Genomic DNA, 14094 nt, shown 5'->3' with positions numbered 1-14094 from the left:
TATATATTCTTGCATACATACGAGATGTGTAAAATGTTCTAGATATAAGTTCGCTATATTTGTTAGTGAATGTTGCACAATGTACTCCTCTTGTACCCATGCACACCTTCTCAGTCTAATATCCGGTTATTGTATATCATTTTTTAATTTCGTTGTTGATACGTTAATAAGTTACTTCTACCCGCATGGCGGCTTTAAAATCGTTGCCCCTCAGCGAATCTTTGAAAACGGGATTCGGCCATCAATGCTTACAGTTAAATGCGGAATGTCCTTCAGGAAATCACGAACTAGATGGCTATCGTGGGTAACGGTGCGCGGATGGGTGGTTTGGGAATATTTCATAACTTCTGACAATATTATGAAGACATAAACAGTTCCAGTTACGCGATCAGAGACAAACACTCTTTATCGTCAGGCAATTTTTATGTTCAAGACTTTAATATTTTTATTTAGTCGGGATTAAAACAGCAAAAAAATCCCTCTTTCATCACATGAAAATCTCTTTCAAATGCCCCTGGTCACTATTTGTTATAACTGGCGAATATACGTTTGGCAATTTTAACCAGAATATGTTGGGGTTGGGTGTTGTTTTTTTGTGTTTGTTTGTGAGTCATCAACAAATGTAGGACACATTATATACAAACCTTTCTGAGTTTCAAATGATTCTTCAATACACTGCAAACAGCTTTGGTTTTGATAATATACAGTCCACTCTGTACGGAGGATCAAATGACCGCTTCACAGCAGCCACTTCCACTCACCATTGACAGATAATGGTCTTCCAGAACAAGGGTCATCTTCCACATATTCGCAACCACCTTAAAAACGATGAAACCACTATCAAATTATAGGATAGAGAATTAAATATCTAAACTTTATTAAATTCGACCATGTCATCAGTCAGAGAGTACCCTAAAGTTGGAGTCTACAGTAGCTTAGTTGCAAAAATGTTTCTCTTCTTCTTCGATATTTATACGTTACTTCACTGGCATTTACCTCGGTTATGTCACACGCATACATCTGCATGTGTCTGCAGTACTGTACGTGCCGCTGCAAATAAATGTACCGATTGTTATTGTTTATCGATCAGGCTAACATTTATTGACAGGCTGAAAGAAACTACAATTTTACAATAAAATATTCATAACTTTTAAAATATATCTCGTACACACACACACACACACACACACACACACACACACATACATACATACATACATACAATGAAGTCATTTAGAAAACAAAAGAAAGAAAATGCTACGTTTCCGTTTGCTTCACAGTGAATTGACAATGAACAAAGTAATTGTTAAACGTCGCGTACAGAGAAAATCAATAATAAGATCTCATGTGACCTCTCGTGCTCTATTTAGTAGATATATATCGTTGAAAATAGTTATTGTACTGATGGTAACCCTGTAATGTGCTCTATTTAGTAGATATATATCGTTGAAAATAGTTATTGTACTGGTGGTAATCCTGCAATTCGATTTTATACCAATAAAAGAGTATGCAGATTGTCGAGATAATCACACTGTATTGTTAAGTATGCACCTTGTTGGTACGACATTCAGTCCAAGCAGTTATCTTTGGATCCGAGTTAAGTTTTAAAAAATGATGGTTGGTTTGTGGTTTTGTGGGTTTAACGCCATTTTCAGCACATGATTCATTGCGATCAGTAAATTCGGTGGAGGAAGAACCCGCTGAAAACCCCGGGAGCCGAACCAAGACTCTAACCTCTAGTAAAGCAAAGAAGAACCTGTCATATGATTTTGAAGAATAGCGTTGTGGCATTATTGTGAGGGACCCGAATTATGTATCTGCTGTATTATCGTCACAGTGGCATACATTACGTCACATTGGAGTACACTGCGTCACCATTGGCACACATTACGTTACAATGGCATACTTTACGTCACATTTGAATAGATTACGTTACATTGGCATACATTACGTCACATTGGCATATACTACGTCACATTGGCATACATTACCTTACAGTGGCATACATTACGTCACTTTTGCGCACATTACGTCACACTGGCATACATTACGTCAAATTGGCATATATTACGTCACATTTGCATAAATTACCTCACATTGGCATACATTAACTCGAATTAGCATACATTACGTCTGATTGCCATACATTAGGTCACACTGCCATACATTATGTCACATTGCCATACATTATGTCACATTGCCATACAGTAGGTCACACTGCCATACATTATGTCACATTGCCATACATTATGTCACATTGCCATATATTGGTCACATTGCCATACATTATGTCACATTGCCATACATTATGTCACATTGCCATACATTATGTCACATTGCCATACAGTAGGTCACACTGCCATACATTATGTCACATTGCCATACAGTAGGTCACACTGCCATACATTATGTCACATTGCCATACAGTATGTCACACTGCCATACATTATGTCACATTGCCATACATTACGTGCATTCTGATATTCTGACACTCCAGATCTACTTCCACTCCCTCTTTTATGTCTCGCCTACCCAACCCTTCCCTTTATAAGCCATGTATCCTTTATTAGATCTGATGTTAGGTTTACCTCTTGCAAATTGAGAGAGAGAGAGAGAGAGAGAGAGAGAGAGAGAGTACATTTTTATGGCAGTTTTACCAGCAGAAATTGATTACCTGAGCTCGAAATTACAACAAAATCTGATTATAAAAATCAGCCACATTTTGCCGTCCGACTGCTCGGTGATTTCGTGTTGCCCTATGTACGTCAGATATTTTAACTGGCTTTAGTTGGGGAGGGGGAGGCGCTTAGTTCTGTTGGTTTTTTCTTGCCTTAATTTGTGGGACGGTTGTATACGGAAGGTAAGTTTGGACTGTTTCTTGTTCTTGTTGTTTAACGCAAGTATTATTTCACACTAAACCGCCTCATATTGTCAAAGATTTCAAGCCCCGATCGTTTAAAAAGGACATGTCAGTTCTTTTCACAAGTACCGATTTTAATATGATTAGGGTTCGTAAAGTGAATCAGCTATTTCTTTCTTTTTATATCTTAGGCAATCCTTTAAAATAACTTTCACATCAACCAATCATGGAATCTTGTTGGTGACCTTGTTTAGCTCGGCTTCATCCAATAAAACCCACAAATAGACTTTGTACTCTATCCGACAATACATACTTTTTACCGTCCGTTTTAATACATCAGGTTTAATCGGTGCAAAATTGGTCAGATGTACTTTTTTAACAATACATGTGTGGAAATGATTCATTATCATGAGGCATGCCAAATATAGAAGAGTCGTGCAGCTAATGGTTTCGTTTCTGTTAAATAAAACGAGTCAGATATGACATTTTGATAGTTGGCTTCCCTCGTATGTGTATTTGTATTTGCAGCACGTACCTGACGGCAACTGTTAAATGGTGTGTGTGTATGTGTGTGCCTATGTATATACATTTACATGTATATTCGGTGCCGAGGTGACTGGTTAGCTTGCTAGACTCACGACAGAACGGTTGTGAGTTCGAATCCTACTATCGGATCAGCCTGGATCATCTACCATGGTGCGTCCTTATGCAAGACTCTTCACTCCAACTGCCTTGGCACTGAATAATAATAATAATAATAATAATAATAATGAGGACTTTGTATAGCGCCTAATCTTTAGAAGCTCTAAGCGCTTTACAACATTAGACAACACCTATAAGATAAAAAACATATAATAATATTATTACAAAAACAAACACCATGAAATTAGAAAACATTAAAAAAGAAAAAACATGCTGAGAATCTTTCAGGTAGGAAACATTATTAGATCTTTAAGTTTGTTCTTGCAGTCGAAATAAGTGAGTTTTGAGAGCACTCTTGAATGTGATCACTGTGTCTTTGTGTCTAAGTTCAGTGGGCAATTCATTCTATGTTCCTGGGCCCTGGTGTGCAAAAGAACACTGTCCATATGACTTTGTTTTTATAGTGGGAATAATGAGTATACGATTGTCATAAGAGGAGTGTAAGTATCTTGCTGGTGTGTACACATGGGTGAGGTCAGATAGGTATGTTGGACTAGAGTCCGACAGTGAAATGTAGCACAGAGAACATATTGTGTTTAATTCTGGATCGAATGGATAGCCAGTGTAGGGTACAGAGCAGCGGGGAGGTGTGCTCTGATCGTGGTACTTTAAGTATGATCCGAGCAGCTGTGTTTTGAACATTTTGAAGTTCCTGGAGTAGATACTGAGATGAACCAGACAGAATTGAGTTACAATAGTCCAGTCTTGAAAGTACTAATGAACACACAAGTGTTTTAGTGGCATCAACTGAAAGATATTTGCAAATTCAGCTGATGCGTTTTAGCTCAAGATATGCAGCCTTGCATATGTTCATGACATGTTGGTGCAATGTGAGAGTACTGTCCAGAGTAACACCTAGGTTTCGTACTGATTGTGTGAATTTAAAGGTGGCGTTGCTGATATTTATTGCTTGAGGTAAAGTATGTGAATGAGAAAGTCTCTGTGTTGTGATCAGAATGGCCTCAGTTTTATCATCATTCATCTGCAGCTTGTTACATGTCATCCATGATTTCACATCAGAAATGCACCTCTCTACACATTGGATGGTAGCATCAATTTCAGTTGGGTGGCTAGATTTGTATATTTGGGTGTCATCAGCGTACAATTGGTGAGACAATGGATGATGAAATATGACACTTGAGAGCGGCTGAGTGTATATATTTAAGAGATCGGGCCAAATAACAGACCCCTGTGGAACACCACAACATAGATCAACTGAGCTGGAGTGTATTCCATTTGCAGATACAATTTGTGTCCTGTTGACCAAGTAGGACTTGAACCACAGTAAGGCTGTATCATGAATGCCAAATACATGCTGGAGACGGTGAAGTAATATATCATGGTCTATTGTGTCAAATGCTGCAGACAAATCAAGGAGGGTGAGGACTGTAATCTTTCCGCTATCCAACGCAGAGAGAATGTCATTAACTACTTTTAGAAGAGTAGTTTCAGTACTGTGGTAAGGGCGATATGCAGATTGTACATTGCTAAAAAGACTGTTTGAATTTAGATGAGATACAAGCTGGGATAAAACAACCTTTTCTAAGATTTTTTATATGAATGGGAGATTAGAAACTGGGAGGTAGTTCTTTAAATCGTTATGGTCTAGTGTTGGTTAATTCAGCAGAGGCTTTACAACGGCAGTTTTGAAAAATGAAGGGAATTCCCCGGATGAGAGAGATGTATTAATAACATCAGTTAGTGAAGGCAATACTGGATCTAAGCACTCAAGCAGTAGTGATGTTGGAATTGGATCAAGTTCACATGACTTTGGTGCACTCTTCATCAGGATTGTACGTACAAAATCCATAGAGACAGGTTCAAATGCTGCTAATGGTTGCCGCTCAAATTCTGTATCCCAACTGTATGGTGACGACGAGTCCATTGAAATTGTGAATTGTGTTGCTATGCCGTAAAGCAGCAAATCAAATATTCATATTTAGTTTACCAGATTAATGAAATGAAGGAACTTTCCACATCGAGTAATAGATATTTCATCTCAAGGACTGGGAAGTGTGTGGCATGTCAGTGCTATTCTCACCTATGCAACACAGAAATCTAATTGTTTTGCAAACCTAACTTTCCTTATCTCAGTCTGGTTTTCGAATTTCGAAGTCATTCCACTCCCATGGAAAGAGACGAGAATGTTCCGAATGTTCATAGGCGCGATTGTTGACATCGTCGAAATTATGATGTCATAATGCGCATGGGGTCAAATGATTTGATGTTAACGTATAAAGAAATTGACCTTACAAAATGTGTTCTGGTTAATATGAATTTTACTTTTGTTTACATTTAGTGTGTGATTTAGTCTGATTTGTATTTCATTATTAATTTAATCTGCCTTAGTCAAGGCTCACATCGTTGCTTCGTTCCCCAAAATTTGGGGCTCCTCTTTAAGGTTGTTTTTCTTTTCCAAAGGCCGGTTTGGTCTTTCACTGCACAGCGAGGACAGCCGAAGCGGGATGGGTGACACGGGCTAACAAAATTCATTTGTACCCGACTTACCGTAAATTATCAAGCCGTTCTGACAGTCCGGCAACGAGCAAATTCTGTGTCCCCTGACTGACTAGTCAGTGACGTCATTTTCACAATAGTCACCTCACTTCTTTAACGGTTTAGTTTGGAAACTTTTCCTTGAAATGTAGTAGTTGATTTTTTATCTTCACATCGGCGTAGTACATCATGGAGAAAAGTGCGGAGATTCAGCTCTTTCGTTAAGATGTTGATTTTTTGTTTTTAGTTTAACGCGATTTTGCGGCAATTGATTTGATATACGTGTCGGCATTTATGTGTAGTGGAGGACGCCTCCGGAAAAAAAAAAATCAATGACCCACGGGAAACTATTGGCAATCTATCTCATGTTTTCCGAACCGAGACTCGATCCATCGAGGACAGAGGTGAAATGCGTGAGTGATCTGTAAAGGCGATAGATTTTGGCCACTCGGCCACACGGGGACCCTCACATAAGTTGCAAGACGATTGTTACTGCGGTCTCACCAGCACCGGAAGTGCGACACAGTTGTAACGTAAATACATTAGACTTAGAATTTTTAAAAGCCTGTTTTTAAAAACAAAATCAACGCATCCTGCAATGCTCCAGACAACGTAATCATGTCTGAAATACACATTCCTATACAAGATGAATAATCGCAATAACAGTCGTGTAAAAGAAATGTCAACGAAATGTTTACCGGCCTAATCGGACCGCTTACGCTTTTGTTGTTGAAACCAACCTGACCTCATTAAATATGTTAAACTGTAAGCATCCGCCCACCAATATACTCTTTTCTATTGGTCTGTTACTTTATAGCCAGTCAGATATACAGTGTTTTCACATACATTTTGCATGCATTGACTAATACTAGGGAAGATACGGCAGTTTTTTCCCCATACACTTGCATTTAATGAGTCGTAATTGGGAATATATGGCAGTTTTTCCTACACGCTTGTATGTAATGAGTCATAATTGGAAATATAGGGCAGTTTTTCCCGTACACTTGCATGTGATGAGTCATCCTTAGGACTATAGGGCAGTTTTTCACACACGTTTGCATGTAATGAGCGATGCTTATGAATATAAGGCAATTATTTTCCTATTCACTTACATATAATGACTCGTACTTTGGAATATATGGCAGTTTTCCCACACACACATGCACGCAGTGAGTCATACATAGGAATATAGGGCAGGTTTTTTTCCCCCATAGACTTTAATGTAATGAGTCATAACTGGTAATATAGTGCAGTTTTTCCCATACACTTGCATACAACGGGTCATACTTGGGAATATATAATTAAACAGGAGTAGCGCAAGAAAATGCACATCAACCTAAAACGTTGTAAGTTAGTTTGGATTGCTTGGACCATCTGCTATGTAAAAGGAATGAGTCTTGACGGAGATGCTGCGAATGAAAAAATAGTTGGATGCGTTCGCAACTTCGTACTCAGTCCTCGTTTCGTAAATAGCTGATGTAGTCCGAATGGCTGTTGTCGGCATTTATTCTATGTATTATCAGGTGGACTGACCTTGATGTTGCATATGTTTTTCTCCCTCCGGCATTAAGATGAACAGATATCTGTATAAGCATCTGCTTGGTCAATTACGGCCTGATTTTTCTGACAGCCGAATCTGGTCGCTTATCAGCACGGCAAGAGAGAATCGGGGCATCCATCCAACAAAACACTTGCCCAGTTGTCTACTTGTTAATCATGTCATTAACCAATCAACATCACCATCAAATTATGCTTGAAATGCATTTATCCTTGAATGCTTTTGCTTTAATTTCATCTTGTTTTCACAAAGAGTATCCCTACTGAAATAAAGAAATCTCAGCTGTAGGTTTCTCCCAGGATAAAAGCAAATAGCATTGATATACTCGGTATTTGACTCAAAAGGTGTTAATTTTAATTCAGATCTTTTGAGATTTAGAGAGACACTTACTCCGAAATAATGGTTCAGTGTTAGCTTCCAATCAAGTCATCTTAATGTCGCCCCCATTACTAATATGAAAATGGGGATTTGAGAATATTGGTTTCTAACTACGGTCAAGGCTTCCATCCCCCATGACTTCGACCTCGCATTACACACATTTGAGAGCGTGCGAGGAGTGCCCCGCGCAAAAAAAAACACGGGAACGCTCGATTTTGCGAAATGGGATAGGTGGATTCACATGGGCTGCAATCATCGGCGGCTAAGTCTCAAGAGACTATGCAAATAGCGCCCTTGAAGTGTTGTTTGTTTCTGAGGTGTTGGCATCGTCTGCTGTGGCTGTGCAGGCCAATGCGCGAGTTACAGTCCCTAATGCAGTATGTGCAGACATACTGGGAAGCCTGGGTTGCTGAGGCTGCTGCCGCGCTCTTCTTTCTCACTCGTTTCTTAGTCGCCAGCTGGCCTCTCTTCACATTATGTACTTTCGTCTCGTCTGTCAGCGGATTAAAGGCATGACGAATGCAATGTTCACGACTTTTGAGAAAATAAATCATATTCCTGTCGATTTCATGCAGGTATATCTCGATGAAAGGTCGTTCAAGTTTGCTGGGCCGGTTAATAAGCGGCTACCACATGCCGACACCAAATGGTGTCGGCCAATTCCATCTATTCGATAGGGAATGGACTCTGACCCTACACCCCAACATAAATATCTAAATATAAAAAATGGGGGGGCAAGGGGTCAGATGAAACTTTAAGACAGATCCATACATACATGGAAGTATTTACTCAGTGTTTAGTGAAAAAAATATTAGTTCCCTGTTTTTTTCACAGTTGGCATAACTTATTATAAGGGTTATTATAAGGGAGAACGCTATCTATTTGCTTATTATGAATACACTTTTTCTTTGAGTAAACAGCAATAACTTTGATCCTTGACCACCTCATCATTGGGGGTGGGGGGTTGCGGATGTGTTGGCGTTCTCCGTAACTCTTGCGTTGGTAAGACTTCGCCACCGCTCAAGATAATTCTCGGCAAAAGATCAACATGGCAAACCAAGCTGATTACGCAACTTCATACCATATATAAGACATGGTCGATCACCAAAGCCATTACGTAAAGCGAGCACGTGGGATTTACAGTATAGATCAATTGAGTCATCTTAAATGTCCTAGCAACAGAAATAGAATTCCGCGCATGGGCATTTCGTTTACGGCAGGAAAAAAATACAACCAAGAAAGTGAATTCAGTTATCTACTAAAAAGAATAATTAGGCGAAAACTTTGCCTGAAAAGGGCAAAACTACATACTACAAAAAGTTGTCAGGTCATGGATTCAACAATTAGGTTTAAGATGATCTTTGACAAATAAAAAGAAAGAAATCAGAAATTCAATGTGATACGTGCATTTTTATAAGTCTGATATAATGTGTAAAAAAATATTATTTAACATGTCAAGTTAAAGAAATAATTGTTTTGTTGATATGCTGTAACACTGTATTTTAGACAGGCATTGACACGAATAAGCACTTTATTTAAGAAGTCCCCGTTATTTACACGTTTCGATCAATGTTCTGTCAAAACTGTTTTAGTAAGCTAATAAATGGTAAATAATAAAAATAAATATACGATTACACTTGTGATTAATAATACTTCTACAACAAAAGCTGGTTCATGTTAATAATCTCACCAATCGCTCGCAACGGTTTATTTGTGTGTGTGTGTGTGTGTGTGTGTGTGTGATTTCGATTTTTAACGTAGCTTTAACAATTGTTCAGTCATATCGCTACGATGTCTGCAGTGTGGCAGATTATAGTGATGTCTAGCACTGGGGCATCCTGCCGCAGACATGTAGCATTTCCCACCCAAGTAGTGAATAGGGATAGTATAGCGTCAATGGGACTTATCATTAAAAAGACCCTTGGGAACATATAGCGTCAAGGGAAATTTAACATGGAGAAAAATCGTGGGAACATATAGCGTCAAGGGAAATTAACATGGAGAAAAATCGTGGGACTGTTGAGCGTCAAGGGGAATTTAAACAGGGTGGGACTGTATAGCGTCATGGGATTTTTTTTTATAAAAAAAATTTAAAAAAAGGGGTAGGCAATGGAAAGGCTATCTCTTTTCGAGAAATATGGCTGGCCCTGAAAAGGGCCTTTGGTTTATGTTAATATGCCCTTAACATAAAGGGCATTTGCGACATCTTCTTGTCCTCAAACTTCGTCTTACAGCAGGGCCATACATCAGAGTCCTCTTGAGGCTACCTTGTCTCTCTATATAGACTCTTCTTATCCACAGGCTGCTGTTGGTCCTGTGGACAACGGTCCACTTGGATCGGACATACATGAGCATGTCCGTCCTGAACATCATTGTTGACACAAGGGTTGAAGATTCAACGTCTGTCCACATGTTGAGGCTCCGAGAATAGGTGAATCAATGCAGTGAACGGCGCTTATTTATAGGGACAGGAAGGATTGAAACGGATTGAGTTCATTCACCAATCCGAACACGCGTTACAGAATTCAGTCAGCCCGCATCCAATCTGAAGAGAGCAGTCTGTGACGTCACGTAATCTATATAGATTCGCAAGCGCTTGTGTGCAGTCAATCTATGCGACAGTGATTCAACATGACGGAAACTCAGAAAACGATCCAATGGGGTGCACCAACAGGGGAGACTGCCCAAGGGAACCCGGACTTACTTTCAGAAGAGGTGAATTGGGATTTTGTGGATTTTCTCTCCTCGCAAGAATTTGTTCCGGAACCTTCGTTACCTTCTTCATTACCGCAAGTGGAAAATTTTAGACAGAGACAGAAAGAAGAATTGGAGAAATTTATGCAACGACAAAAGGAAGCGGAACAGGCTTTTCTCCTACAGCAACAGCAACAAGAAGAAGAGGTAAGAAAAAAACAACAGCAGCAACAGCAAGAAGAAGTAGCAGCAAAGAAACAAGAGGGTGAAAATCAAACGGTCACGGTACTGTTGGACATTTTAGCGGAGTTAAGAAGTCTGAAACAAATGTATCAGACTTCTTTATCACGACCGAAGAGAATACGACCTTCCCGAGCTAAACACGTCAACCCTGTGACTAAGCCTACCGTACCACCCTTAGTGATTTCAACCCAATCATTATCAACATTACGCAGTCCAGAAGTAGGCCTTGGCCGTGGCAAAGGCATAAGGCAGTTAAAGTTGATTGGTTAAACTCACCCTTTCACCATGAAGAAAAAAGGCCCTTTTCAGGGCCACCCACATTTCTCGAAAAGAAATACAATTTCAATTTGCCAATAACTCAAAAAAAAAATAAATAAATAAACCCCACCCATTTTACCCTTATAGTACGTGTCTGTGTATGAGTGCGTGAGTGTACGTTCTTATTTTAAAATCACAACTCAAAGACACTTACCTTATATCATTCATTTATTCTTTTCTCCATTTTTTACAATCCAATTCACAATTCACAACACATCACTTTAATAAAAAGTTCATTGACTTCTTCTTTCTCTTTGTTTAGTCTCTCTGTTTTTTGAATTTCTTCACCGTCTTTTCCTCATTTTCTTCCCTTCTTCTTTTCTTCTTCTCCTGTTTCTTTGCCTCTTGTAAATAGAATTGTCTTTTTTCTTCCTCTTCTTCCTCTAAAGAATCCCTCTCTTCTTTCGAAGAATCCCTCTCTTCTTCTGAAGAATCCCTCTTTTCTTCTGACTCCTCTTGTTTCTTTTTTGGGCAATCTGGAGACCAATGTCCTTTTTCTTTACAATAATAACAGGTATCTTGACTTTTGTCTTTTTTAGTCCCTGTTTTTGTTCTTTTTTGACGGTCTGGACACTCTGAAGACCAATGCCCTTTCTTCTGACAGATATAGCAAGTATATTGACTTTTATCTCTAAAGGAAGGAGAGTAGTCTGTCGGCTGGTCTGAAGAGAATTTTCTAATGACCCCTCGCAAAGCTCTGACGAAACGTTCCATCTGGTTAGTCTCTTCCATCGTTGTGCTCGGCTTGAGAGTGAAATGAATAGTGAAAGGACAAGACACACACCCTTTTATATACGCTGGTCTGCCATGACTATAAAGTAGTTTATGGTGTTTGAACTTGAGTCATTTGACTTTTGGCTTTCAAGATGAAACGATCCCATTCATTCGAGAAGAAAGAAGAAGAAGAAGAAGAAGAAAGAAGTAAGAGGCAGAAACGTGATCTATCGCCTCGTACCAGGGCTGAAATCTTGGCACAAATTCATGCCAGTGATTTTGAAGAGGACATGAGTGAACCAGAATCCGAACCCTCTAAACCAAGTCCACCACCCTTTGTCAACCCTGAAAAGTACTATTCCATTCGAGAGACGGAAAAGCGCTCCTCTAGAAAATTTAGAACCACGGCTTACAAATACACGGTGAAGTTTAAAGATTTCAAGGCTGAAGTACCGTTAGACAAAGCAGAAGTGTTCATCACTGAGGTGTGGGATTCTTTGCTCACTGCACTCAAGCAACAATGTCAACCCAAAGAAGACGATCGCTTGAGACTTTCCATACAACACGACGGTTTGAAATCCCCTGTTTGGATCGAGTTTAGCACCCCTGCAGAATTGACCGCTTCCAAAGTCATGGACAAGATTCAACATGTGCAACAATCTAATGACCAGTTTGACATCACCGATGGAAAAGCCACATTGGACATGACCCACGTCTCTCCTCCTCAAGGGACCGGACGCAAAAAGATGTTATTGGTGAACGACCTTCGCAGCATTAAGCGTAGCCTTGTCCAAATTCACAATCCTCATGACCAGATGTGTTTAGCCCGTGCCATCGTGGTGGGACGAACCTATGCCAACAAGAACGACACGGTAGAATGGAAAAGAACCTGGAAAACTATTCAACAATCGGACCGAGCCAAACAACGAAATGAAGCAGAACTCCTGTTGCAACAAGCTGGCCTGTCCAAAGACACACCCTGTGGCATTCCTGAGATGCAAAAATTGCAAGATGCCCTAGCTCCACGATACACCTTGAAAGTGCACCCTCAAGAAGTGCGCGGGCCTCTGTTGTTTCGAGGGCAAGATTTTAAGGACGGAAAATACATTCATGTTTATCATCACGATGACCATTTCGATACGATTACCAGTATCACCGGATTCCTGGGATACGGTTATTACTGTGAGAAATGTGACCATGGTTATAATAATCGAGAGCAACACAAGCATTGTGGATCGAAATGCTCAGGACGTTTGGCCTCTTCACCCTGTCTGAGCGAAGAACCAGTGCCTTGTTCAACTTGTCTGCGCACGTTTGTCAGCCCTACCTGTTACCAACAACATCTGAAAACGCAAGGTTCACAGAAGAAATGTGCTTGTCAACTCCTGAGATTGTGCCCTACGTGTGAACAAGTCATATGTACCAATGCAGCCAAGGCACACGTATGTCGAGGAAAGAAAAAATGTCACATTTGTCACCACATCGTGGACTTGGAACACCAATGTTACGTGCAAAAATACCAACCCCCACCAGAGAAAGAGGATGGTCACAAGAAGAAAGGCAATTTCATCTTTTTCGATTTCGAATGCATGCAAGAAACCGGCATTCACATTCCTAATTTTTGCGTGGCTCATCGAGCGTGCGAGAAGTGCATTCAAGAACCTATCTTCAGTCATTGCCCTCACTGCAGCAAGATTCCCGGAGGGCGTGAAAAAATCTTTCGGGGACCGAACACGTTAGCCGATTTTGCCCAATGGGTCTTAGACCCCGTCGACAAGACGTGGAGCCAAGAGGACATCGAACGTTACGGAGATTGTCATCGTCATGCCACGGTGATGGCTCACAATTTCTCCGGATACGATGGACAGTTTCTTTTGAGGTACTATACGGAACAAGGCACCGAGCGTCCTAAAGTGACTTTGAACGGAGCCAAAATCATTTTCATGCAAGTGGGACAAGTGCAGTTTAAAGATTCGATGAGCTATTTGGCCATGCCTTTGAGTCGAATGCCTAAAACGTTTGGAATGACAGAAATGGCTAAAGGGTACTTTCCACACTTTTTCAATACGGAAGCCAATCAACACGCCGTTCTACCCCATTTGCCCGAGGCTCACTATTACGACCCCTACAA

The 14094-nt window shown here is 40.1% G+C and overlaps 1 protein-coding gene across 2 annotated transcripts in view; it reads right to left on the bottom strand.

Annotated features, from left to right (window-relative positions):
• Positions 1–3729, bottom strand: part of LOC149802428 (inward rectifier potassium channel 2-like) — a 51597-nt gene extending 47868 nt beyond the window's left edge. Inside the window, exons 1-2 of one of the 2 annotated variants that reach the window (XM_089951640.1) lie at positions 3454–3729; positions 645–818 (exon numbers count right to left, since the gene is read on the bottom strand). The gene's annotated coding sequence lies outside the window, so the exon portion shown is untranslated. The remainder of the gene's footprint in view (positions 1–644; positions 819–3453) is intronic. The other variant, XM_089951641.1, reaches the window with a different exon arrangement.
• Positions 3730–14094: the final 10365 nt, after the last annotated feature.

The sequence above is a fragment of the Sinohyriopsis cumingii genome, chromosome 3, assembly GCF_028554795.1.
Source record: "Sinohyriopsis cumingii isolate HCF-2022 chromosome 3, ASM2855479v2, whole genome shotgun sequence".
Lineage (NCBI taxonomy): Eukaryota > Metazoa > Mollusca > Bivalvia > Unionida > Unionidae > Sinohyriopsis > Sinohyriopsis cumingii.
The sequence above is the reverse complement of the archived record's forward strand: the minus strand, read 5'-3'. Positions and strand labels throughout refer to the sequence as shown.